The 24,214-nt window shown below is 37.9% G+C and overlaps 1 long non-coding RNA gene across 1 annotated transcript; it reads left to right on the top strand.

Moving 5' to 3' along the window:
- The first annotated feature begins 11,146 nt into the window (after positions 1-11,146).
- Positions 11,147-23,107, top strand: LOC116240690 (uncharacterized). Its single transcript, XR_004169371.2, has 4 exons — positions 11,147-11,926; positions 21,486-21,596; positions 22,004-22,144; positions 22,443-23,107. It is a non-coding gene; the product is annotated as an uncharacterized LOC116240690 (long non-coding RNA).
- Positions 23,108-24,214: the final 1,107 nt, after the last annotated feature.

Genomic DNA, 24,214 nt, shown 5'->3' with positions numbered 1-24,214 from the left:
CTATTCACTGCAGGGGAGTTGGACCAGATGGCCTTTAAAGGTCTCTTCCAGCTCAAATGGTTCTATGATTCCATGACTTTGCTGAGGTTGCAAGCTACAGTGAGAAACAAGACATAGAGGCGGACTTGCTAGAATAGTTGTGCTTTATCTTCTTTATCTTACTTGCCCCTGATCCAGGACCCCACATCAGCCATGAAGCAGTCAACACCTGCCATGGTGATGCCACAACAAGGATGGATCCAACTCCCCACAGCCAGCTCTGCCTGGCCCACTCATCTCATAGGTGCACATCCCCACCTGGGGATGCCTGGTGCTCAGGGTAGGCTGTGGCCACTCCTATGTCATCAGAGGTCTGATGCTGGGATTGATGTTCTTTAGAATCTTCATCAGTGACATCGATAGTGGGGTCAAGTGCACCCTCAGCAAATTTTCAGATGGCAAGAAGCTGTGGGGTGCAGCCTACACATCAGTGGGATGGGACGCCATACAGAAAGATCTAGACAGGCTAGAGCAGTGGACCCAGAAGAATCTCATGAGGTTCAACAAATCCAAGTGCAAGGTCTTGCACTTGGATCCAGGCAACATTCACTGTCAATACAAGCTGGGGGGTGAAAGGATTGAGCACAGCCCTTCTGAAAAGGACTTGGGGATACTGGTGGATGGCAAGCTGGACATGAGCCAGCAACATGCCCTTGAAGCCCAGAAAGCCACCCTGTCATGGACTGCATCTAAAGAAGTGGCTAGCAGAGTGAGGGAGCTGATCCTGCTCTTCTACTCTTCACAGGTGAGCCCTCACCTGGAGTACTGTGTCCAGATGTGGAGTCCTCAGTGCAGGAGAGACATGGACCTGCTGGAGTGTTTCCAGAGGAGGGCCACAAAAATGATCCAAGGGATGAAACATCTCCTAGTGAGGGTGGGCTGAGAGAGCTGAGGCTGTTCAGCTTGGAGAAGAGAAAATTCTGAAGTGACCTGATAGTGGTCTTTCAGTATCTATAAGGGAGCTACAGGAAAGAAGGGGACAGACTCTTAAGCAGGGTCTGTAGTGATAGGACAAGGGCAAATGGTTTCAAGCTTAAAGAGGGTAGATTTAAGCTAGATATAAGAAAAAGTCGTTTACAGTGAGGGTGGTGAGGCACTGGAACAGTTGTCCAGAGATGCCCGTCCCTGGAGACTTTCAAGGTAGGGCTGGAGCTGGCTTTGGACAAACAGATCTAGCTGTGGATATCCCTGTTCACTGAAGGGGAGTTGGACTGGATGACCTTTAAAGGTCCCTTCCAACTATAACGATTCTATGATTCAATGATTCTATTATCAGCTGCCCAGCTCCTGGCTGTTGGACCCTCATAGCAGTTCCTCTATGTTCTCCACATCCTGCTCAAAAAACATATATTCCACCTGGAATGAGTACAACATTTATCTTCCAAGGAAAGGATTAAAGAAAAGCAATCTGAACCATTACCTTGAGTATTTTAAATGTCTGGAATTCTAGATGAGGATGCTCCATCAGCACTGCCCTAGTAATAAGGGAAAACAACCTCGAGATACATCTTGCAGAGTGCCCCTTCTTGACTTACTGTAAATTGCTCAGCCAGTAGGATTAGTTTAAGGTCTTTCCAAAGGTTTCAACTTCTCATCAAAAACACATACTCCATCTAAATATTGTTCCACTTACATCACATGGAAGGACATGTATAAGCTTTTACATTGAAGGTGTGGAATGCCATTATAATGACTTAAGTAATCCTATTGAACAAATACATATAACAATTCTTGGAAAAGAACATCCTGAACAGTTTAGTTTTCAGAAGCAATGGAAATGCCAAATTCATCTAATGTTCTTTCTGTATTTAAAACTGCAGTTCTTGTCTTGTGATTAAGTACATAGGAAAAATGAACAACCCCCAGCTGGAATTTTAAAAACATAAAAGAATTGCAGAGTTGATGCAGAATGTCCATAAAAAGAATGCATAATAAACCTCCCCCAATAATACATAGAATTGGATTTTGAAATTATCATCAGTTAGACTTTATTTTTAATTGGTTCAAATACATCCCTAAGCCAAGAAAATACAGCACACAATTTCAAAATAAAGAAGTTTTATGGACATTGGTAAGCTCATTAGCATGTTGTGTAGTGCAATACATTGTGCATGTAAAACCAGATATTGTTTCTGAATTCCTAGAACTCATAAAATCTAAACTTATTAGAATTATTCAAAGCAATAGCAAAACAAACACTTTACATTCTCTTATATAATGGAATTGGGGTTACTTCACATTTTTTAATTAATTAGCTTGAGTTCATGAATTTCTTATTTTTTGTATTAATACATATAAAGAAGTACCATTTCTATGGTATAAATTCAAGTGGAACAAATCACAAAGGGAATGGATATTGTTTTTGAAGCAATAAACATTCTAGCCCTGCTTATGGTGTGTAAAAACAGGAGATATTGAGAAAATTAAGCATGGCTAGACATGCACAATCATTGGATAGTTTGAGGATGACAGAATTAGTTAAGGGGCCATAAGAAAATTGTTTAGTTCAGGAGTCTCCATAGAGGGATTCTGAATGCACATACAGCAAACTTGCTAAAAATCTCCAAATGCTTTCTAAAGTAGACTAGTAGCCTCCTTTATTTTTTCACCAACTTGCTGGCTGTAGGTTTTGCTTTATATTCAACACCAGATCTTCTTCATTGGAAATTATACCAATTTATTCTCCATAGTTGCTGAATCTGAGTAAGAACAGTCTAATTGCTGCAGAAAACAGCTGGTTATATTCCTATTTATAGCATGTTTGATGCACTGGAAAAAAAGTGATCCTGTTTTGTCTTTTTAGAGTAATCAATCCTAATTTCTTCATTAATCATGTTCTCTAAATCTCTGAGCATTCTGGATTGTCCCAAACTATACACCTTTTCCTTTGAGGATTCTCTGGACTGGACCTGTCGGAGGCCTTCCTTCTTCTGCATGCACTCAAATACTTGCCTTCTGTGCCCTGCGTTGGATTCTCTGTCAAGACAACCTAGGAAACACTTTATTTTGTTGAATTTTACTGGTCTTGTTGAAAAGCTTCTGTGGTGGATCTCGGCTGGCTTCCAGGAGCCCCCCACATTGCTTTCTCAGTCCTGCTCCTCAGTAAGGCAGAGGGAGTAAAAACAGCTTGTGGGTCCAGAAAAACCAATTACCATTACACCAGTAACCAAAACAGACTTCATTTGGAAGATTAATTTATAGCCAGTTAATAACAGTAGAATAGTGAGAAATAGACTAAAACAAACTACCCCTTTTCTTTCTGCACCCAGTTCGGGAATCCCCAACCAAGAAGGACATGGAGTTGTTGGAGCAGGTCCAGAGGACAGCCACAAAGTTGTGAGAGGGCCAGAGCACCTCTCCTGCAAGGACTGGCTGAGAGAGCTGGGGTTGTTCAGCCTGCAAAAGAGAAGGCTCTGGGGGGATCTTACAGTGGCCTTGCAGTACCTGAAGGGGACTCACAGGAAAGCTGGGGAGAGACTTTTTAGAAGGGCATGTATAGACAAGATGAGGAAAAATGGCTTTAAACTGGAAGAAGGCAGATTAAGACTAGATATTAGGGAGAAATTCCTTACCGAGGAATTCCTTACTGAGGGTGGTGAGACAGTGGAACAGGTTGCTCAGTGAGGCTGTGGATGTCCCTCCCTGAAAGCATTCAAGGCCAGGCTGGATGGGGCTTTGAGTAACCTGGTCTAGAGGGAGGTGTCCCTGCCTACAGCACGGGGTTGGAAGTAGATGATCTTAAGGGTCTCTTCCAATCCAAACCATTCTATGATTCTATAATTCTGCCACTCAGCTTTACTCCTGATTCGTTTACCTCTTCCCAGGAGTGGTGCAGGCAGATGGGGAATTTTAATCTTGTTGCAAATCTTCCTAGTCTACTATCAAGCACTCATTTTATCACCATCATTTCTACTTCAAGGATAATTACTGAAATACTAGGTTAAGTAAGTTAAAATGTAACCGAGTTAAATAAATCTAAGATAATTAAAATACTGATTGCATTGGGTGACAACAAATCTTTGACTAGTCTTACAACAAATGTTTTTCCAATTTAGGTATTACTTTTGAGAGAATTTTTCCACCATTCTATACTCATTTCTAGGTCATTCTGGGTAGATCATATTTCCTTTGCCTTCTTATGAGGATGATATATAAGGCAGTGTCAAAAGTCTGATGAAATATACTGAAATGTACTATACTGAAATGTTCTGTACTGAAAAGTCTTACGAAATGTACTTGAAATATACTGCTTTCCTTATTCACCTAGTCATCTACCCTGCCAAAGAACTTAGTAAGATGTCTTCTAGAGTAATTAATTCTATTTTTTTATTTCCCTTTTATTTCTGAGGTTACAAGTAATTCTTTTTTTGGGGGGGGAACGGAGGAGAACGGTCACTGCCAAAACCAGTGATAAATTGAAGACTAGTTTAAAGTAAAAGCATGTAGATGTTTTGTTTGCATTTGCAATCCCAAGCTTCTTGGCCTTTTTATACACTGATTCTCTAACTGGACAACGTTATCACACTTGATTTCCCTTTACTGTTGTACAGCTGAAAACAAGCTTCATTTCTCTCATTTTCAATTAGTTCATTCGTGAACATTTTTTTTCCAAAGTAATAATTGTGGTTTTAGTTATTTATTTTTATTCTTTTGTGTATTTGTGTTTGTTTATGTGGATTCCACTGAGCTGCATTAATCCTGACTGACACCCTCTGTTTACTAGATATGGAGAAGTTCTGAGAAAGTATACAAGAAATCTAAGCAAACTATATATGCTCTTGAGACTTAATCTATGCTGTTCGACTTTGGCTGAGAATGTGGCTCTGAGCCACTGTGCAGCTTTCGAGTTGTGCTACAATTCTATTTTAGATCTCTAGGAAACATGTAGCATTTAAAAAGCATATTACCCATTTGCAAGCTTACTGTTTGCCTTGAGCTGGTAGTTTTGTGTGTCTGATGTGAAGATCTTTAATCTTACAACATCAGTGAAAATGTGAGAACTATGTTCCTTCTTTCCTATTGTGTACTTGAGAAGTTACCATCTGGAACAGAAAGAAACTGCTGTTAACAGACAAGTCCTTTACCAGACACGATGAGGGGAGGAGGTGAGAAAAGTGGCTTGAAATTAGTGTTCTGCTTCCAGAGCTGAAAGCCAAACCTACTCCTGGCATGTCTTAGAGCAGCCTGGGGGATACACTAAATAGTTCTGGCTTTATGCCTGCTAATGATTCATGTAAGCACTCTTATCACAAAGGGACTTCAGCAGAAGCCAAGGATCAGACCTTATTTGTGTATCTGTGTGAATGACAGCAGAATGGAATGAAGCAATTCTTCATCTTCTTTTTTCTATAGGTAAATGCTTATCTTGTTCCTCTTTAATGAAATGTTTTGTATAGGAAACAACTAGGTATCAGCTATTCTTGAATTAGCTTTGGAGTAATAAACAACTCATACATGTGAGTATTCTACAAATCAATCTGTGTGAGTGGAGAATGTCATTTTGGAAAGAATGTGGACTTTTTCTAAATGGGAATTATTAAACTTTAAGCCATAAACTCTTAAAACTCCACTTTAGAATGTGTTGAATATTACCATTCCCTAAGGAATGAGACTTAAAAAAACTGAGCAACTCTGCTAGACATATGTAATACTTTGTGTCATCACAGTAAGCATGAAAGATCTGGCACATCACTTGGAACTAAGAAAAACTAGCAGTATATACAGAACAATGTAGCCTGTTCTCAGAACAGTATTTCTGAAGCAAGGCAGGACAGTATTGCCTAAAGCATGGCTTTCAAAACTGAAAGGTAGGTTCAAGATCATACTTATGGTGAATAAATATATCTTGACTGTGGTGACATTTGTGGTACAATTTCTCATGTGAAGTTCAGAACTAGAGTCCAACAGTTTGTTTCCATATTATTTTTTTTTAATAGCTAACTCTATTCCAAACAGTAGAAGCATAGCTTTTAAAAATTATTTTTGGAAATGCAGACACCAGATTTAGTTTAAAATTTGTTTATCAGGCTGTTTTAATCAAGGTGAGCAGTGAAGTCTCATTTTCTTCCTATTATAATGAAGATTTTAGTGTCAGAACAATTTTCATTAAATTCTCAAAATTTAAAATCTCAAAATTTTATTTGAAGGAAAAGGAAAAGAGAATGCTGAGAGGAAATACATATAAATGCTTCTTAATTTTAGTGGCAAATAAGTGTTAAGTAAGTGGTTGCTTGTTGTATAGATTTTTTTCCAATGAAGTACTTTTATACCAATTCTTATCACTCCCAGTCTTTCAGAAGGGATGTTATAAAATCTGAAGTTTTTTGTATTTTTTTTTGAAGATGATCAATTTCTATTTCATACAAAATGTAGGCTATTTTTTTAATTGCTAACAAAAGCAAATTATTTCCATTTTATAGCTGTCCAGTAAAGACCTCTGACAGATAAGTTGAATGGCAGCAATTGTTGAGCCTTCTATTTCCAAGATTTTGAGGAAGATTTTTTGGGGCAGAGTTACTGCAAAACTCAAGCAGTTTTAAGAAGAAATAGAGGGAAGACAGTGCTGTCCCATCTCTTGACTCAGAAAGATGCATGAGATGAGGACATCACGGAAGCCAAGACTTAGTGAAAGTCATTCTAGTCCATGAATGCTTCAGTGAACCTCTGGGAAGCTAGTGAAGGTGAATTTATTTGCCAACAGACCATTACATCCTAGCCTAAGGTTGTAGTTCTGCCTCTATCTTATTTTCTACTTCCATAGTCTGCCAGTGTGAATTCTCTAATCTCTTCCTCCTCCTTTTTTTTTTTTTTTTTCAAATCTTACAAGTTTTCTTGAGTGTGAACATGAATATATGGCTATAAGCATATGTATAAGCATATACATCCATGGAGAACTGTCCTCAGTTTGGAACAATCCTGTAGATTGTACTATTAAGAGAATACAAGTTCATATTAATCCTTAAGAGATCTAGAGAACTGAAGATTGCCAAATGTAATTTTCCACAAATAAAAATTGTCAAATCTTCACTTATTAGGTGTTTTGATCAATATTACTATGTATTCTGAGGAGGTAAATGATGATCCCAATTCCATATCCTATAAGACATACAGAGAAGAACTTGGACCTAAGATCACAGTGTAAAAATTTGCTTTTAGGATTTTAGCACACAAATACCTTCAAATGTCACTTAAAGAGAGGGTTAAAGTCTATCTTCGCTATTGATTTCCAGAAACTTATTTAGACATTATAGATTTTTGAACTGATATTTTAAGTTTCTGTTTCACTTTGAGCCTGTTGTTATTCACACTGTGATCTCATTTTAATCAGATGTCTTACTGCATTCTCAGTTTAGTTTCATGTTATGATAATATGTTTTATGTTTATGAAATTAGGCTATAAAGAGTTTGTAATGTGAATGAGGGAATCGGCAAAACATTTTTTCAAAGGTAAAAGAAGGAAAATCCTCCCTGACACGAAATAAATGAATATTTTTGTTTGTTAAGGTATTTATCCAGAGAGAATGCCAAAGTCAAAAGTTGAAATGTGTGAAAATTATAGATGTTTGTAATCCCTATAGTTACTTTACTAGCAAAGTAAAATATCACAAGATTATTTAATTCCTCTCCTAGTAAAAAGCACATTATCGCTAATAGACATTTCAGAAAGATACGTAAGTGTGCAGAGTCCCATTTGGAATGCTTGTAGAGATTCAGAGGCAATGACTTAATAGCAAGTTTAAATAGGATAATTAAGATTTCATTTTACTTAAAAACTCTTAGTTTAACTGAGAGAGTGAAAATTCAGAGGAAATTAAATAAAATATGCATACAAGCCTTCACACACGCGAAAGTTCCTAGCATTATGACATGTCTGCAAATAAAGAGAGAAAATACTGAACAATGATGTAACACTTGTAGGAAGGATAAACAGCTTATGAATAGCAGGACAGTTGTTTAAAACTAACATAAAATATTAACTGAAAATAAATCTGTGTGCCAATGCCAGCTGAAAAATATTCTTAGAGAATTGACCAAGCAAACAAAAAATATTCGGTTGAGGCAATAGAGTAGATTTGTCCAAATTTTGTCCAAATGAGGGAAATAGAAGAGCAAAAAGCAGAGATGTGCAGCAAATCGCTATAGCATGCAGACAAATAATATGGTGCTGGTGGATTTTTAAAACACTGGAACAGGAACATTGGCAGAAGCATGAGGTATAAAAAAGATATTAAGGTCAGCTGTGATAGACTAATGAAATTTGTTCTTTGTGTTCATGATAGAGAATCTGAGGGAATCTACCTTCCCCTCTGAGGTCTTTAAAAAAAAAAAAAAAAAGAGAATTAAATTAAACTCAGATGTGAGTGGAAGGGAAATTAATTTATTGATTTATAATTTAGGAAACAAAAGAAGTAGCATTCACTATGGGATAGCATTGAAGTTGTTAAACTGGCATAAACCCCTAGCTACTTCTCAACTGTCTGAAGCTGAGAGAATGCTGCTATCTGAAGGATTACTTTTAATGGTCTTTGCTTTTTACACTCTTCTTCAAGATGTACAACTCAGTCAGATATGAAACAGGGACAGATGAAACTGCAGTCTTAATCAATATGTTTGCTATGTTTTGCATTTGCCTCAGAAAACAGAGGGGATGATTATAGCTACTTTGCTCAACTTTTTCACATTAGTTCTATTATTTTTATTAGAATAAAAAAACCCACAAATTTTTCCTTGTTTGTTCTAAAACTCATACACAAAGCATTTGGCTTGTCAGTTGCAACACCACTTGTGTTTGCAGTATTTAATTTGTGTAAGTAGAGCTCATGCAGCAGTGTACAGGTATTTGGAAGCTACCTTTGTGAGTTTTCTAGTCGTGCAGGATCAAGTACAGAACATACTAATTAATAAAAAGATAGACGTTTGGAACGTATATCTGTGATAACCTTAATTTTCTGTTTCCATTATATGAAATCCAAAGGTTCTGTATTATGAAAAGAGAGAAATGGCTCCGACTCATAAATTAGGAGAACATAAGTTTGCTGAAGACAGAAGTTCACTATATACTTTGAATGTTAATTTATTAGATGTTTCAAGTTGTTCTATGGTTTTTGTTTTTTTTCCACTAAGTCTGTGGTAGCTCAATCTGCCTGTATAAACATACTGAAACTCTTGTTTCTGCTTAAAAATTTTAAATGAGAGAGCACTCTCCTTGTTTTATGCATGCTTTGAACCCTTTTCCTGTTTCCGCTGTCATTGTGGTTATTAGTTAAGATTGCAGTTTGAATACGATAAACTGATCAGTTATGAGCTTTGGCTATCAAAGTCAACCTCCTCCACATACACACACAAGAGTGACAGTGTACAAACTGAGAAGTGCTCCAGATAATTAATAAGTATTTGATGACTTGCGTTCATTGGAAATCTGAAAATGCTTTATTTGAATGTTAGCAAATTATATCTCACTGTATAAAGTGAGCCCAAGGGATTAAACAACTTTTTTCGACAGGAAAGCCACCCAGACATTGCCAATAATAGTTGGATATAATATAAAAAAATGCTAATTAGTAGCTTCAAATCTGAATCAAGTGAAGTTACGGTATTCTTTGAAAAATTTGTCTGAACATTTATTTCAGGCCTATGCCAGGAGTTTTAGAGATGATGATACAGAGGATGTGAAGCCTGCTACACTCCAATTGAGAAAGGGATATTGACAATGTATGAAGGGGTCCAAGCTTCTTTGGAAGTGGTTGGTACTGAAACACATTTCCTTTTGGAACCCTGACTGCCTGTGCTGGGCTGGATGTTCAGAGGCATGGTTTCCCTCCACACATCATACAGCTGATGCTACATGGAGTACGTGGGTCTCACCAATCACACACTGGAGTCACATAGGGAATTCCAGTTGTCCAAGAATCTTAGAAATGATTATGGCCTGGCCCAAAGGCAGAAATTTTGGAATATTGCCAGAAGAGGCTCCACTATATAATAAACTGCCAGAAAATATGCCTTGGTCATGGATGGGTCCTGTCACATTGTGAGAAATCATCGGATGTGAAAGGCTATGGTATGGAGTCCTACACAATGAGCTGCAGAAACTGCTGAAGGAGAAGGTAAATTGAGATGATTGGCAGAAGTGAAAGCCATCCAGCTGGCTTTACATGTTATTGAACAAGAAAAGTGGCCAGTGCTCTGCCTATACTGACTCATGGATGATGGCAAATGGAAGAAAAACAACTGGCAATGCAGGGGCAAAACCATTACTTTTCTTCAAGTAGCTTGGTGCATGTGGTGGGTAATGTGGCAGGCTGAGGATGTCCAGAGTGTACCTCAAGGAGATTTAATACTGGGAGAGAATAACCAATGATTTGAATTGTATGACATTAATTACTATGTAATCGTAGAATCATAGAATAGCTTAGTTTGGAGGAGTAAAGATCATCAAGTTCCAACCCCCTGCTGTGGGCAGGATTGCCAACCACTAGATCATGCTGCCCCGGATCCCATCCAAGATGGCCTTGAATGTCTCCAGGAATGGGGCACCCACAACCTCTCCAGACAACTTGTTCCAGCACCTCACCACTCTCTGAGTAAAAAATGTATTCCTAACATCTTACCTAAATCTACTCTTTTAGTTTAAAGTGATCACACCTTGTCCTGTCACTGTCAGAGCATGTAAAAAGTTCTCCTCCTGCTTGTAAGATCCCTTAGAGTACTGGAAGACAGCAATGAGAGCTTCCTGAAGCCTTCTCCAAAATAAACAAGTCCAACTCCCTCAACCTTTCTCCACAGCAGAGATACTCCAGCCTTTTGATCATCTTTGTGGTCCTCCTCTGGAGTTCCTCCTCAGCTCCGTGTCCTTCCTATACCAAGGGCCCCAGCCCTGGACACAATACTCCCTAGGGCCCTCCAAGGGCAGAGTGGATGGGGACAATCACCTCCCTTGCCTTGCTGACACTCTCTTTTGATGGAGCTCAAGACACTGCTGGCCTTCTGGGCTGCAAGAGCACGCTGCTGGCTCTTCTTTTTTTTTTTTTTTTTTTTTTTTCCTGATTCTCTCCCCCATCCAGCTGAGAGAGGAATGAATGAGTGTCTGTGTGATGCTCAGCTGCCTACCAGGTTAAACCACAACAGTGTGGATGCGCTAGCTGTGCTTCATAGGTGCTGACACCTTCTGAAAAACAATAAGAATCTATTCTTGGTTTTAGAAAGATTGCATGTCCATGGTTAAGGATTCATTCTCTTCAGAGGACTGGTTCCAAGCTGAGTTCCTTCGAATGTCTCTGTTTAGAATTTTTTGAAGATCTTAAGAGTCAAAATCCCAAGTAACACGTTATGAATTCAGTGCTGATCTGTCTTTGAGAAGGAGTTTGGAGACATCTCTAAAAACATCTTCCAACCTGAATAAGGCTCTGGTATGTAAAAGAGGACATTGTGCTGTGGGTCGTGAGAGACTGACAGATAATTTCTGGGGAGAGATAAGATGCAAGATACGTGCCTGTTTATACAGCTGTATTTACTTTATCACACTGCTCCTACTTCAGCCTCAAAGATTTTATGCATTTGAAACTTGAATTCATAAATCATCTTTTAACATAATGAACTAATGTTGTTTATGACAAAAAAATAACTAAAACAGACTACAAAAATTTTCACTTGAGTATGGCAACTGTTGAATCACAGTCTGAACCACTGATTGAGTACCTGGGGAAAAAATCCATTCAGCCCTTGGAGCACAGGTGAAGGCAATTCAGCTGTGTGACCCGAAGGGGTGGAGCCTGGCTGCACCTCTCTTAGAGCTCATCTAAGGGCTGACTGCCCCTAGAGCAGGATCTCTGGTTGGAGATCCCTCCCTTGTGGAGTTTTCCTTGTGAACCTGGATCTTCATAGCTGGGTGAGCCCTTTTTCTTTGTAACAGCATTCTATTTGTACTGGTCCCTTTGATGTTACTCCTGTATTGCCCTTCCATTGCATTGATTTTTCTGATTGTTAATGTAGTGAAACCTGAACATTGAGGGTTTGTTTGCATCAGCTCTATGGCTAATTACTGCTAGAATTTTTATGACTGCTTTATGGTAAAGATGGTATCAATGAGACTTATTTTGAATGAATCATTCAGGTGAGGTGGGCCAACATTTGCTTTCCTTGTTATTCATTTAATGGGTATTTTATCTGTCTTATTTACCTCTGGATATTTATATAGTATCTTGGTACCTCACCTTTGTTTAGAGAATTTATATTTCTGTCAAAAGATTGAAAGAGTTGTCAGAAAAGAATGGGAGCTGAACAATGTGGGTAGATTGCATGGCCATAGTCTCACTTGATGATCAAATAGAAAAGGTACTTTATTTTCTGCAAATCCACTTAAACTAAGGAGCTGTCATAATGAGTGAGAGCTGACTCATAGTCTGCTTATCTAACATCCTATTTCTCTTGATTATTGGTCATATCAGTGCCTTAAAATGAATGCATGGAAAACTGATTTATAGGAGTGGAAAAGTTTCACCCTAATCTCTAGTGATTATAGCTTTGCTTAGCCTTCTAAAATATGATTTGGACACTGATTATTACAGTAACACCAAATCTATAAAAATACCTGCTCATTCTTCCCTTCAGGGAACAAGAATGTGAAATACTTATGAGGAAATCCTGAAGACAAGAAGATCTTGACTTCCCTAGTCTTATGGAAAATGACAGTTGTATTCCTTATAACATGTAAACATGCACAACAACTTTTGCAGTACACACTAATTTCAAGATGCAGTTAATATAACTGTAAGCAATTTAAAAAATAAAACTTCTCACAACTTTACCTGTTTTGTTTTATGCATTTATATCCTTTCTAAATACTTAGACTGAGGTGATACAGAGAGATGTACAGACCTGCATGCATACACTTATACACCTTTCCCTGAAGACTATATTTGCTGATCTTCCCATAAGAACAGACAAGCATCTGTTAAATATTTTCTAACCCTTGCTTTCTACAATCATTATGTGACTTTTATTCAGAACATCATTAGAACATGAAATTATGCTCTACTGCATGACTTTTACATTAATTACTTCAAAATCTGATATAAGTTCTACACTGATTAGTCACAATGCTCAAGTTGTTTCTCTTACCGCATTGAATTCTATGAGGGAAAGACTGTGGTAAGCTAATCTAACTGTAGGGTGAACTATTTAAAAAACAATTTGGAGAGGCAGACTTCTGGGAAAATTTGAGCTGTTCAGACTTGCGAAGCTTGCTACATAATACCTTCAGTTGAATGATTTTTCCATTTACATCTTCTTTTTCAAAGGAGATTGTGACATGTCTAGCTTTGGGCAACAGCTTCTTGGAAAGGAGAATCTGACACAATTATACTCATGATGGGTGCCTGCTATTTCCTGATAAGTTACCAGGATACATCTGTGCTAATAGGCAGAGCCTGGCATGCATTATCCACTATTTTTTTTTTCTTCCCCTTAGGGCTTTCTTCTATCATGTTGAACAGTTCTGACAAGTGCAGACTGAGATAGCAGGCATCTTGCAAGTAATATTCAATAGAAATCTCCCTGATGTGGAAGATGCACATCTAAACTGTGCAGAATACAGCAAAATATCACTTTTTCAGATGAGCAATTTCAGTGTCTTATTGGTATATACAAAATAGCACAAGAAAAGTCTTAATGCAGGCAGGTCTATGATAGAAATGACAGTTTTTCTACTGAAAAATTAAGGAACACTCTGAAAGCACATTTTATATGAGAAACATGCCTCACTTATCTATCTCTTACTCTAGATTTCCTGAGTTGTGATGGAATCTGGCCTGTAGTCCTGACTCATGTTTTCTGAAAGACAGAGGGTTGCTTGTTTAAATACATAGCTAAAGCATGTTCCTCGGATATCTCTGAATTCCTGAGAAGCCCTGAAGTTTTTACTTTTGGTTTCTTTCTGTCTCAAGCAAAATGTCTTGTGAAGCTCTCTATACTGAGGGAAATAACTTAAACCTTCCCATTTATGATGATGTACTGCACCAACTGTACCATTTTGCTGTAAAAAAAGACGGAATCCTGTGACAGGGAATGAGCAGATGTCAGGTAAGACATGTTTCTCAGAAAGAGGCTGAAATTAAATAGGTCTGTGGTAAGCTGAGTTCATCATGAATGGCTTTAATGGTGCTCACCTTGAAACAGAAATGGAGTCCAATAAAAAAGAAAGACCGATGATCAGTCTTCAACCTAAGCAAAGCATCCCTTCCTAATGGGGACATAAGTGAGAAGAAAAGAAACCAGTAAAAGTATTATGATAGAGACTTGGGCCAATGAAGAAAAAAATACATGACATGTGAGGCAAGAATGAAGCTTAAACATATTTTTAAAGTAGATTAAGAGGGATTGGCATATTGTGTAAAAGGAACTAGAAGATGTAGTTTATGTAAGGCTACTTGGAAAGGGTTCACAAATAGTAGAAGTATTAAATATTAAATAAAACATTCAGAGTGACAAGATTCCAAATGTTAAAAATGCTTCAAAAAACGAACCAAAATGGTATTCAGGCAATTTAAAAAATTTCTGTTAAGTGATTTCTTTTGGTAAAAGCTCTGTTCTTTATTTCTGTTAAGCTCTTCTAACTGTCCTACAGTTACAACTTTCTCAATTTAATGATGTATGGCATATATAAATTAAATAATAGGTAGAATATGAATATCAAAAATTTCAAGTATTGATAATGTATGTTCTTAAAGACTACTTATTTGGTGCTTTCATGGGCTGCAAGCTCTAGGAAAATAGAACTGCTGACTTTCTTTCAAAACTGCAAGGTGAAGGTAGTATAGTACAATGCCACTATTAAAAAAAAAAAAAAAGTGTTCTATTAAAGTAAGACTTGAAAAACTGGGAAGAAATTAAGGGCTCAGTTTTTGACATCAGTGGGGTAGTTCATAGCATGATGTATCACTTTTCTGCACTGGGCTGTGAAGCTCAGCAGCCAGCATCCTGAAGTACCTGCAAAGGACACCATATCGTATACATAATTCAAAAACTGATTTTAACTTACTTTTCCTTACTGAAAGTGGAGTTCTATTAACTTTTGTGCTGTATCTTCATTAGTTTCATCTTCTCTTTTTCAACTTTTTACCTGCAATTGATAGTAAGAGAAGCAGAAGGAGAAAGTACTGTTCTGAGTGGTTTCTCTGAACATCCAGTACAAGACAGTGGCAGCAAAACTGTTCAGCTTGTGAACTAAATGCATTTTTCCTGCTTATTCTGTATATTGCACAGTAGGCCAGCGGGAGTTCCTGGTGCTGTGCAAGCATCAAGTTCCCATTACTAGTTCCCATGTGTCATGCATACCAATACCAGCTGCTTCCCAAGCTCAAATGTATCCCCTAGTGATCTCCATTCACCTTCATTACTCCAGCATTCATCCAGATGATGGGTCTGGAGCACACTTATCTCCCAGTTTTCTCATAGATTTGTACTGAAGATCTCAAGCATCATCCTTCCTTTGGTGGTGTCCAGACCTGGAAAACTACTTGGCCAACCAGGTATTAGTGGTCCTGGTTTAGTGTCTAGCTCTACACCCATTCCCCTTCCATTGCCAAAAGTGCTTCTTGAGTCCTGCCAAATTGGTACCTCTCTCCTGCCAATTTCAGCTTCACCCTGATTGAGTTTTGTGCTGTACACCTGAAGGATGAGAAAATGGTGACATTTAGAACAGGGCAAGTCACTCTATTGTTACTGAGTTAGCACTGACCATGGACATCCTAAATGTGAAACCCAAAGAGCTTCTTGCAATTACAACTATAACTTTTTTGTTTCTCTCTGATTTCATCCAGTGATAAATAGGTGAAGTCTGCAAAACTTCATTCACTTGTGTTACTGATCAAGATGAAGTCTTTTGTCCTAATTGATTTTTAAATCAGGTCTTTAAAGCAAATAAGTAGTTCGTTAATTTGCAGAATGTTCTAATTTTTAAGTGGAGCTCACGTAGTGTACTGATAGACTTTATCAACTGTTATGGTGCTGTGAATTAAATGTTCTGGTAAGGAACTGAAGATGTACACTTCTAAAAGTCTTGCATGGTCCACAGTTTTTCATTTTTTTTCCAAGAAAATGACTTCACTTGTATAACTGTTAAAGTTTTAAAATATGAGTTGTAAAAATGATGCATTTTCCACATCAATTTTTCTAAAGCAGAAATAGTTTTGTCATTATTGCAGTTCCTCATTGTTAGACATATTTCAGCATAAAACCTCAACAGTGTTAATTTCTTTTAAGCTGAGCAAAAGTACAACTACTTTAAAGACCTTCACGTAAAGCACATTATATCTCTGGCTCAGTGAACTGATTTTTACTGTCTTAAATTTAAGTGAATATGCTCAAAGTCCTTTTGGCAAGAAAGAAAATGTATATGTGGAACTCTATAATTCACTGAATTGATTGTTCTTTTCTCAAACATTACAACTATGATTTCAACTATTACTCTAAATCATTGCTGTGTTTTTACAAACAGAGAAGGACAGATATTGGTGAAGACAGGCTGAGGGAGCTGGGTTTGTTCAGCCTGGAGAAAAGAAGGCTACAGAGTGACCTCATTGCAGCCTTTCAGTACCTAAAGGGAGCCTATGAACATGAGGGAGTCAACTCTTTACAAGGCTAGATAACAGCAGGACAAGGGGAAATGGTTTTAAGTTGAAGGATGGAAGATCTAGGTTGGGTGTCAGGGGGAAGTTCTTTACAGAGAGAGTGGTGAGCCTGAAACAGGCTGCTTAGATAGGTTGTGGATGCCGTGTCCCTGGAGGTGTTCAAGTCCAGGTTGGATGGGGCCCTGGGCAGCCTGGTTTAGTATCAAATGGGGAGGTTGGTGGCCCTGCATGTGGGGGGGAGGGAAGGGGGGGGGGGTGGCACGGAGGTTCATGATCCTTGAGGTTCCTTCCCACCCAGGCCATTCTGTGATTCTGAAAGGAGGAAGTTCTCTAAAGATGTGATTGAAATGCTAATGAAGTTATTGAGAGGTTTTCCATTAATTCTAGTGAATTTTAGATCAGACTGCAAGTTAATCTGTTTTTAAAAATAAAATACAGGTAACCTTGGAAGCAAGTACAAACACACAAATATTTAGAAAAGGATATATCCAAAGCATTAACCTTCAGATAGAACTTCAAACAAGAATCTCTAACAACTTTAGCAATAAATTCCAAAGATTATCACCAATCAAACTGACTGTTCTCTATTCTCCAATTATGTCTCTTTTCAGTTTTTATCTTTGCTATATCTGTATGTATACAAATATACTTTGCATAGCATAACATGATACAAGATAGATTACAATTTAAAATTTGTATCTGCTGCTTTCATACAAAGCACAAATATAAACATCCTCCATTGGTTTGGCTGAGTAGTATGGTTAAAAAAAAATTCATCATATCTTAACATTGATCTGGATGTACAATTTCCTTGCAGCCATAGCCACAGTCAGTTTTGGTGCCTACAACTGAGATGGAATGACAGAGCTAAGGGCACTAAATCATTGCCATATAACAGGTCACATCTCCAGTTGAACCCATGGGTGACACAGAAGATAATATGATGTTGAATCAGTGATGCCCAACCTCTCATCTTTTGTGGTTTATGTTACAGCCATTCTATATTGATGTGGCTTCACTCTCCATTGTAGTCTTCCTGAAGAAGGTAGTAGAAATGCTTCAGCCTAATCTAACACTGCATGGTGATCTCTACCTCCAGTGTGAAATACACGAAACAGGAATCTTACCACCCTTTTAGAAGGCTTTTAAAAGCTCAGTACTCAAGTCAAAACTGGTTGTTCTCAGCCCTCTGTATAGGCAATGGAAATGAAATATACATCACCTTTTGTTGGTGCTATTTGTTTTCTAAAATGGATGTCTGAGACAATTATATGAATTGCTTTCTGACAATGCCCGTTTCTCTCTACTGAAGATAAAATTGGGTTTGTGACAAAACTTGGAACTGGACAAAAAAATTTTGACTGTTGTGTCCCAGGTGAATCTATAGTGGTCAATCCACTTCCAGTTTTTTCAGTGTTTTATGGCTGACCCCTGGATGTCTGGGGTGATATTTCAAAAGAATGTGTATGCTTGTGAACATTTTAATTCCCTTATAGCTGTATGCACTGGAGCCTGTGTAACTGAGGTAACAGAGCAAAAACTTACTGGAGGACAGGGGAGTATAGAAAGTGAAACAGCCATTTTAGTAAGAGTACTGTTATCTTTGGCAATACAGGTTGATGTTGGAAGTATAGAATAATTAGAAACTAAGACACTGTCCTCATAAAATAATAAAAATCCAGGTCATTAGATATTTGAGCAGATAGCCTTGATGAAGAGGTAAGCTCTCTCATCATTTGATTTCAGACGTCTACTTTTGCTGTAGCTATCAGCTTTTAATTCTTCATTTTTTCCTTCTTTATGGTAACACTGCCCTTATAGCCAGGCTGTTTTGGCTATTAGCAAAAAATAGTTCTGTAATAAAAAGTGTCTTATGACCTCTTTGAAAAGTTATTTTTACTAATATTGCAAAACTTTTACAAAGAGTGTATAAATTCATTACAGTCTTGACTCAGACTGATATTTTATGGGCAGGAAAAAGTTACTCCTTTCATTTAAGAATAGAATCACAACACCAGAAAAAGCATTATTTTACTTACAGAGCAATTCGCATATGAATAGAGAAAATACTGCAAGTATCCAGTTTATGAAGTCATAAAAAACATGACTTCATTATTAAAAAGAAGTTAATGGAAAATAAATGTTGAAGTTTTTTAGTCTTTGTCCAGCATAGAAGAACCAATATGTGTAAAATTATTATAAAAAATGGATTTAAGGATGAAAATTAGACCTGAATTTTAAAGAGAAAGTCTGGTTTTGAATTAATAGGGATCCAGGGCCAATTTCAGATATGATAGAAGAGAATTCAGCTTTCATAAAAGTTTAGGTTGGAAGGGACCCTAAGAATCATCTGATTCCAACAGTTTTGTTGAAGTCAGCAATTGTAAAGAGGCATGAACAATTCATCCTTGTCTCAGATTAGTATTTATATTTATTTTTTATATTAACAATTATTAACATTTTCTGTTTTGGAGAAAGAGTATTTTAATTCATAGCTTTATTTATTCCAAACTACCCTTATTTGAATTAAAGACCTACAGAGTTAACATGGGAAAATGATGCAGTATAAGCTTGTATAAAATACACTTAGCCAAATAACTTATTCAGCTGCATTGAAATCAATGTAGTATTTTGGCAACAATTAGTTGTTGCTCTACAAACAAACTTGCATTTTCAGAGGACCTTTACCCTCTTGCTGGAGAGCAGTTATACTACTGGCACTTTTCCTCCTTTACATGTTTGTTTGATGATATGCAGCAGAGGGGTTATACTGCTGACTCAGAAAATGTGGCAAGAGGTTCCTGAGAAAAGGCACATGTCAAATGGCAGGAGAAGACACCATTGACATTGCTGTGGCAGGCCAGAACAGTCTGTCACTCTGAGGCTACTGCTAGCTCTTTCCTTTGGTGCTAGAAGTTTGCTCGTGAGCTTTTTTTCCTACTATTTCCCATGTTATGTTTGGATTTCCCTCTTTCCCACCTACTACTCCTGCACTTTCACTGAAAACAGTTTAATATCTTAAACTTATTGAGATGTGGATTCAGAATCCAACATTTTCTCCTCCCATGTCCATGGACTCTAATGACAGAAGGATTCATCATCAAATTAAATTAAGAATTAATAATAATTTGGGTGTAGGATACAAGTAGCATTTTCTTGCATTTGATTGACTCGCACTTCTATGTTTAATCTGAGGAATTAAGTGGAAAGGTACCAAGTGGTGACGGACTTTTGCTGCCCTGTTTGGAAAATTAAAATAATCAGCTTGGCCACAATTTTTTTTATGCTACTTTGCCAGATTTCAGATGGCTCTGAGTTATTGTTAAAATCATTTTTTTTTTGACAAAATAAGTTATGTTTCCCACTGGCTTTTGCTATTGAGTTGTTTTCTTTGATATAATACCCAGCAGCGTCGCTATAAATTGTTAAAATAATATCATTTTCTTGGTCAGAATATAGATTATGTTGATTTCAGTTTTTAATAATGTTTTTAATGTCTTTTTTATGGTATACCAAATACACTGCCATAAAAATGTGACTTAGAGTATTGACAAGAAAGCCTATCATGATGACAACAAATATCTTGATTCATTATGAGGGTAATGTACTCTGAAATGCTTGATTTTTCAACTTGAAATTATTTAGTATGTTGTCAAAAGTTTTAGTGCTTTTTGAGAAGAAAATCTACACATGGAAGTTTCAGTCTCAAAAACATTCTTCCAAAAGTTGTAAAAATGAAGCTGAATGAGAAATAAATTACTCAAGCCCATCTAGGAGCTTGAGTTATACTGTCTGTTTCTTGGCATTATGTGTCTGTTCATGCTGGAGTGTGTCATTCTTTCTGTAAGAAAGTGTAAAAAACCTGACAGGGTGATGTCAGCATAGACAAGGTGGCTCCTGGCAGCAGATATTAAATAATGGCTGGGCGTAAAAGCTGTGAAATGCATTTGGCTAACTGATGGAAATCTGTACTGTGTGACCTCTCGTTCTAGGTGCATTAGCCTCAGCCAACAGATTCCCTGGCACAGGGATGTGAGCACGAGCTTGGAAACATGTACTTACTTCAGGCAGAAGCACAGAGACGGCTCCTCACCTACTGCTGGCTCTCTGTTGTTCTCTGGCAGGAAACACCCCCTTAATCAGTGAACTTTTTCCTCTGGAAGAAACAAAGTGTATTAAAGTAGGGGTTCCCAAGGTTTTGTTTCTTGAGGGCTATTTGATAGCTGGGAAGATCATAATAGAAGTCAGTAGCTGTTCAATACCTGCAGGTTTCCCTATTCTCTCTCTCCTCTGTTCCAAACCCCATGGGGCTGTACATTAAGCCAGATAACTGGTCCTTTTATTTTCCCGTTGTTGAAGCAAAGGCAATAGTTACCATGTTGGATGGACTGGCAGTGCCCATGGAGCAGACCTTACTGAGGACTCTTTAGATTAATGTAAAGGCATAGAATAAGTTGGGACTTGGAATAGGAATTCAGTATTCCAGAATCTGTCAGGAGTGTCACCGTCACCCATTCACCCAGGCCCTTCCATTGGGATTGTAGACCTCTTCCTGGAATCTCTGAGCCAGAAGTGATCAACCTTACACACTCAGCCAGGACTACCATGCTGTCACTTTGTTAAAAAAAATATTGTTAAAAAATACACCTCTGTGCTTGTGCAACAAATACAGCAGGGTGCTGTAATACCAGGAAACAAAAACCCACCTGTAAAACAACAGACGAAATATCCAGACTGCTGTTCCAGCATCTGGATCTGCCTTATGAATTTTCTGTTCATAAGTCCTTCCATGTATAGTTTAAACTTTTCCCTTGACAGACTTGCTGCTTCTATAAGAACTGGCTCAATTTCCCTTGGTTGCTGAAGCAGGAATTCCAGACTCGTTTGTTTCTCCTGTAGAGGAAAACCAACTGTTGATGCACATTTCAGGTGAATGCATTACCCTAATTGCATTTGTTACACCTTGACCTCTCTCTTATTCAAAGATGTTTTCACTTATTTGAGAAAAGATCTAGTTAAAATCTTTCCCCTTGTTTGGGATCATGTAGTATCTTTTATAATGTGTGTGCTCTTCTGAAAAGCTCCTATTTGTACTGGTGATGTTAACTGACTATCCTGTAACACAAGATGATCCCTCAAACCAAAGCAACCACTTCACAAAATTGGACTAGTCCTTATGGAACAGGAGATGTTTTTAATGCAGAAGGCTGCATCTCAAATGAGCTCGGAGACTGCTAATGTCTTCTACTTCCCAACACTCATCCAAACAACTCCTGCTGCTGTTCCAAATGAATTCATTCTCTCTAACGTCTTCCCTTTCCCCTTTCTCTGGCTAGGTTGGCGTGTGAGACAGTGTGTGATGTCCTGCCCAGGAGGGATAAATATGGGAGAAGAAGCAGAGCGAAGCAGCCAACAAGAGGATGCAAGTATCCTGGCAGGACCAGTATGTGCAGAAGTTACTTAAAAGCCAGCCAGTGGTTAGTAGATAAAAATATTCAGACTGGCACCAACTGGGAAGCACATACATAAAGGCACATGTTGTCTAGTCCCTGGTGGGCAGTGGGGGCTGTTCTTTGGGCCAGACCTGGCCTGCAGGCTGGCTGAAATGCAGGCCTCACAACCTAAGCTGGAGAATTAATTTTACTTTTTGTAGAATAATGAAAAAATTGCCCTTAATTTATTGAGATATTTTGGAATATGAGATACTATTGCTCACTTAGTTACTTGGATTGGTAATGTTCCCTTGTGTGATTTTTTTTTTTTTTTTTTTCGGAGAGTGACATTCATCACATCAGCAAGCCATGCCTTTCCAGCCTCTTTCCCCTCTCTTCATTCAGCTCTACAGTGCTATTTATTCAATTAGCACTTTGCTGTTCCTGTGATCTCACCTGGAATTACAGCCTCTGACCTATGGGTTTCATTTTGTGCTCCAATGACTTGACTTAAACCAAGGGTGGCATTCTAGAAAAGGGTAGTGGCGAATTTTTCCAATTAAAAGACGTACATTGTTTTCCCATATAAAGAATGCCTTTAGACTTCCTCAGAAAGTGAATTCCAACCAGTGCTTCTATGTTACAATCTGTCCCAACCCCCAGCTCCATTACTTAAGGTTGTCAATCATATGATAGTTACCTATCATTAATATTCTTCAGTGACACTGGCATGACAAGATTTTCTACAATTCTCCTCTAGAACAGAGAAGTATTTTCCAGCTGTTCAGCCAGTAAAAACTATGTTCCTGAAAATTAACTCAGATCTCATCCTGCAGCCCTCAGTCATAACTAACACTGGTGCTATTTAATGGAGAGAGTGTATCGAAGGACACTGGAGTTAGTGGTTTGTGGTCCTATTTCTGCACTGATCTTTTTCAACAGAAGTGGGCAGTCCCTTTTAAAATACCAAAACCTCTATTTTTTTTTTTAATATTTCTGTTGAAATAAATTCCGATGTTATGTATAAGTTACCTCTGATTTTATGCTTTCTATTTTGGTTGGCTTCTGTAAGTTACTACTTAGCCTTACTGTTTTCTGTTTGATCACATACAGGGCTCCCTGTGGGCTCAGCTTCCTCTGTGCTGATCTGATATTCTCCAGCCAGTGTACCGGTGTGCCTTCTTTTGCTGTCTGGTCTGATTGCTGGATGTTACATGTTTGTGATTCTTTTTAGTATTGCAAAAACTCTTTGACCCATGCTAGCAATGAGATAATTTTGTTCCAGGCTAGCCTGTGCTATCACGTCCCACACTCAGAGATTTCTGTGGCTGGATGCCTGAGATGACTTTATACATCTCTACAGGCTTTTCCAACTTTTCATTTCTCCATGGGTATTTTGGTACAAGAGAAAACACAGAGGGAAATTCTACGTAGCTTCATTCTATTCTCAGGTTGTCACGTCTAGCACTTAATGACCATTCTTTCCTAAACAGAGCATTTTCCCTGGACATTATGATTAAGGAAATGAAAATAAATACTTGATGGTTAATCCCGCAGCCTTTTGAGACTACCTACAATTGCACTGTTCACACAGTGCAAGGAAACACAGTCATTATGCTGTGAGATTTAAGAGTTACCAAGCTCATTAATTGGTAGAGTAGTGAAAGAAAAGTTAGAGGAACTAGTCTTGAACTTCTCCAAAAAGTCAATCTTAAAATAAAAAAGTAAAAAGAACTTAATGAATTTCCTGGGGAGCTGATAAACTCATACTAATAGATATATTTGGACAAAAATACAAATATTAACACACTTCTGACTTCTGGCAACAGAAGTGTGGGGCTGGAGTCAATGTCATTTCACTGTATCTGTGCTCAAGAAAATAACACACAAGAATCTGATTTTTTGTTGTTAAGCTGGCAGTACACAAACTCACATTTCCAGAGTTCTGGAAAGCCAGATGTTCTTCTTAGCTGAAGAATATTAAAACAAGACAGCTTGAACTCTGCTTTAGACCCAGGAGTGTAAATCTGGAATAAGTTCACTGATTTTGATGAGGATACTTTGGATTTACACTGATGACTGAGAATAGAACTTGGCTCTGTACCTTATCCTTCT

The sequence above is a fragment of the Phasianus colchicus genome, chromosome 2 (assembly GCF_987193195.1).
Source record: "Phasianus colchicus chromosome 2, bPhaCol1.hap1.1, whole genome shotgun sequence".
Lineage (NCBI taxonomy): Eukaryota > Metazoa > Chordata > Aves > Galliformes > Phasianidae > Phasianus > Phasianus colchicus.
The sequence above is the reverse complement of the archived record's forward strand: the minus strand, read 5'-3'. Positions and strand labels throughout refer to the sequence as shown.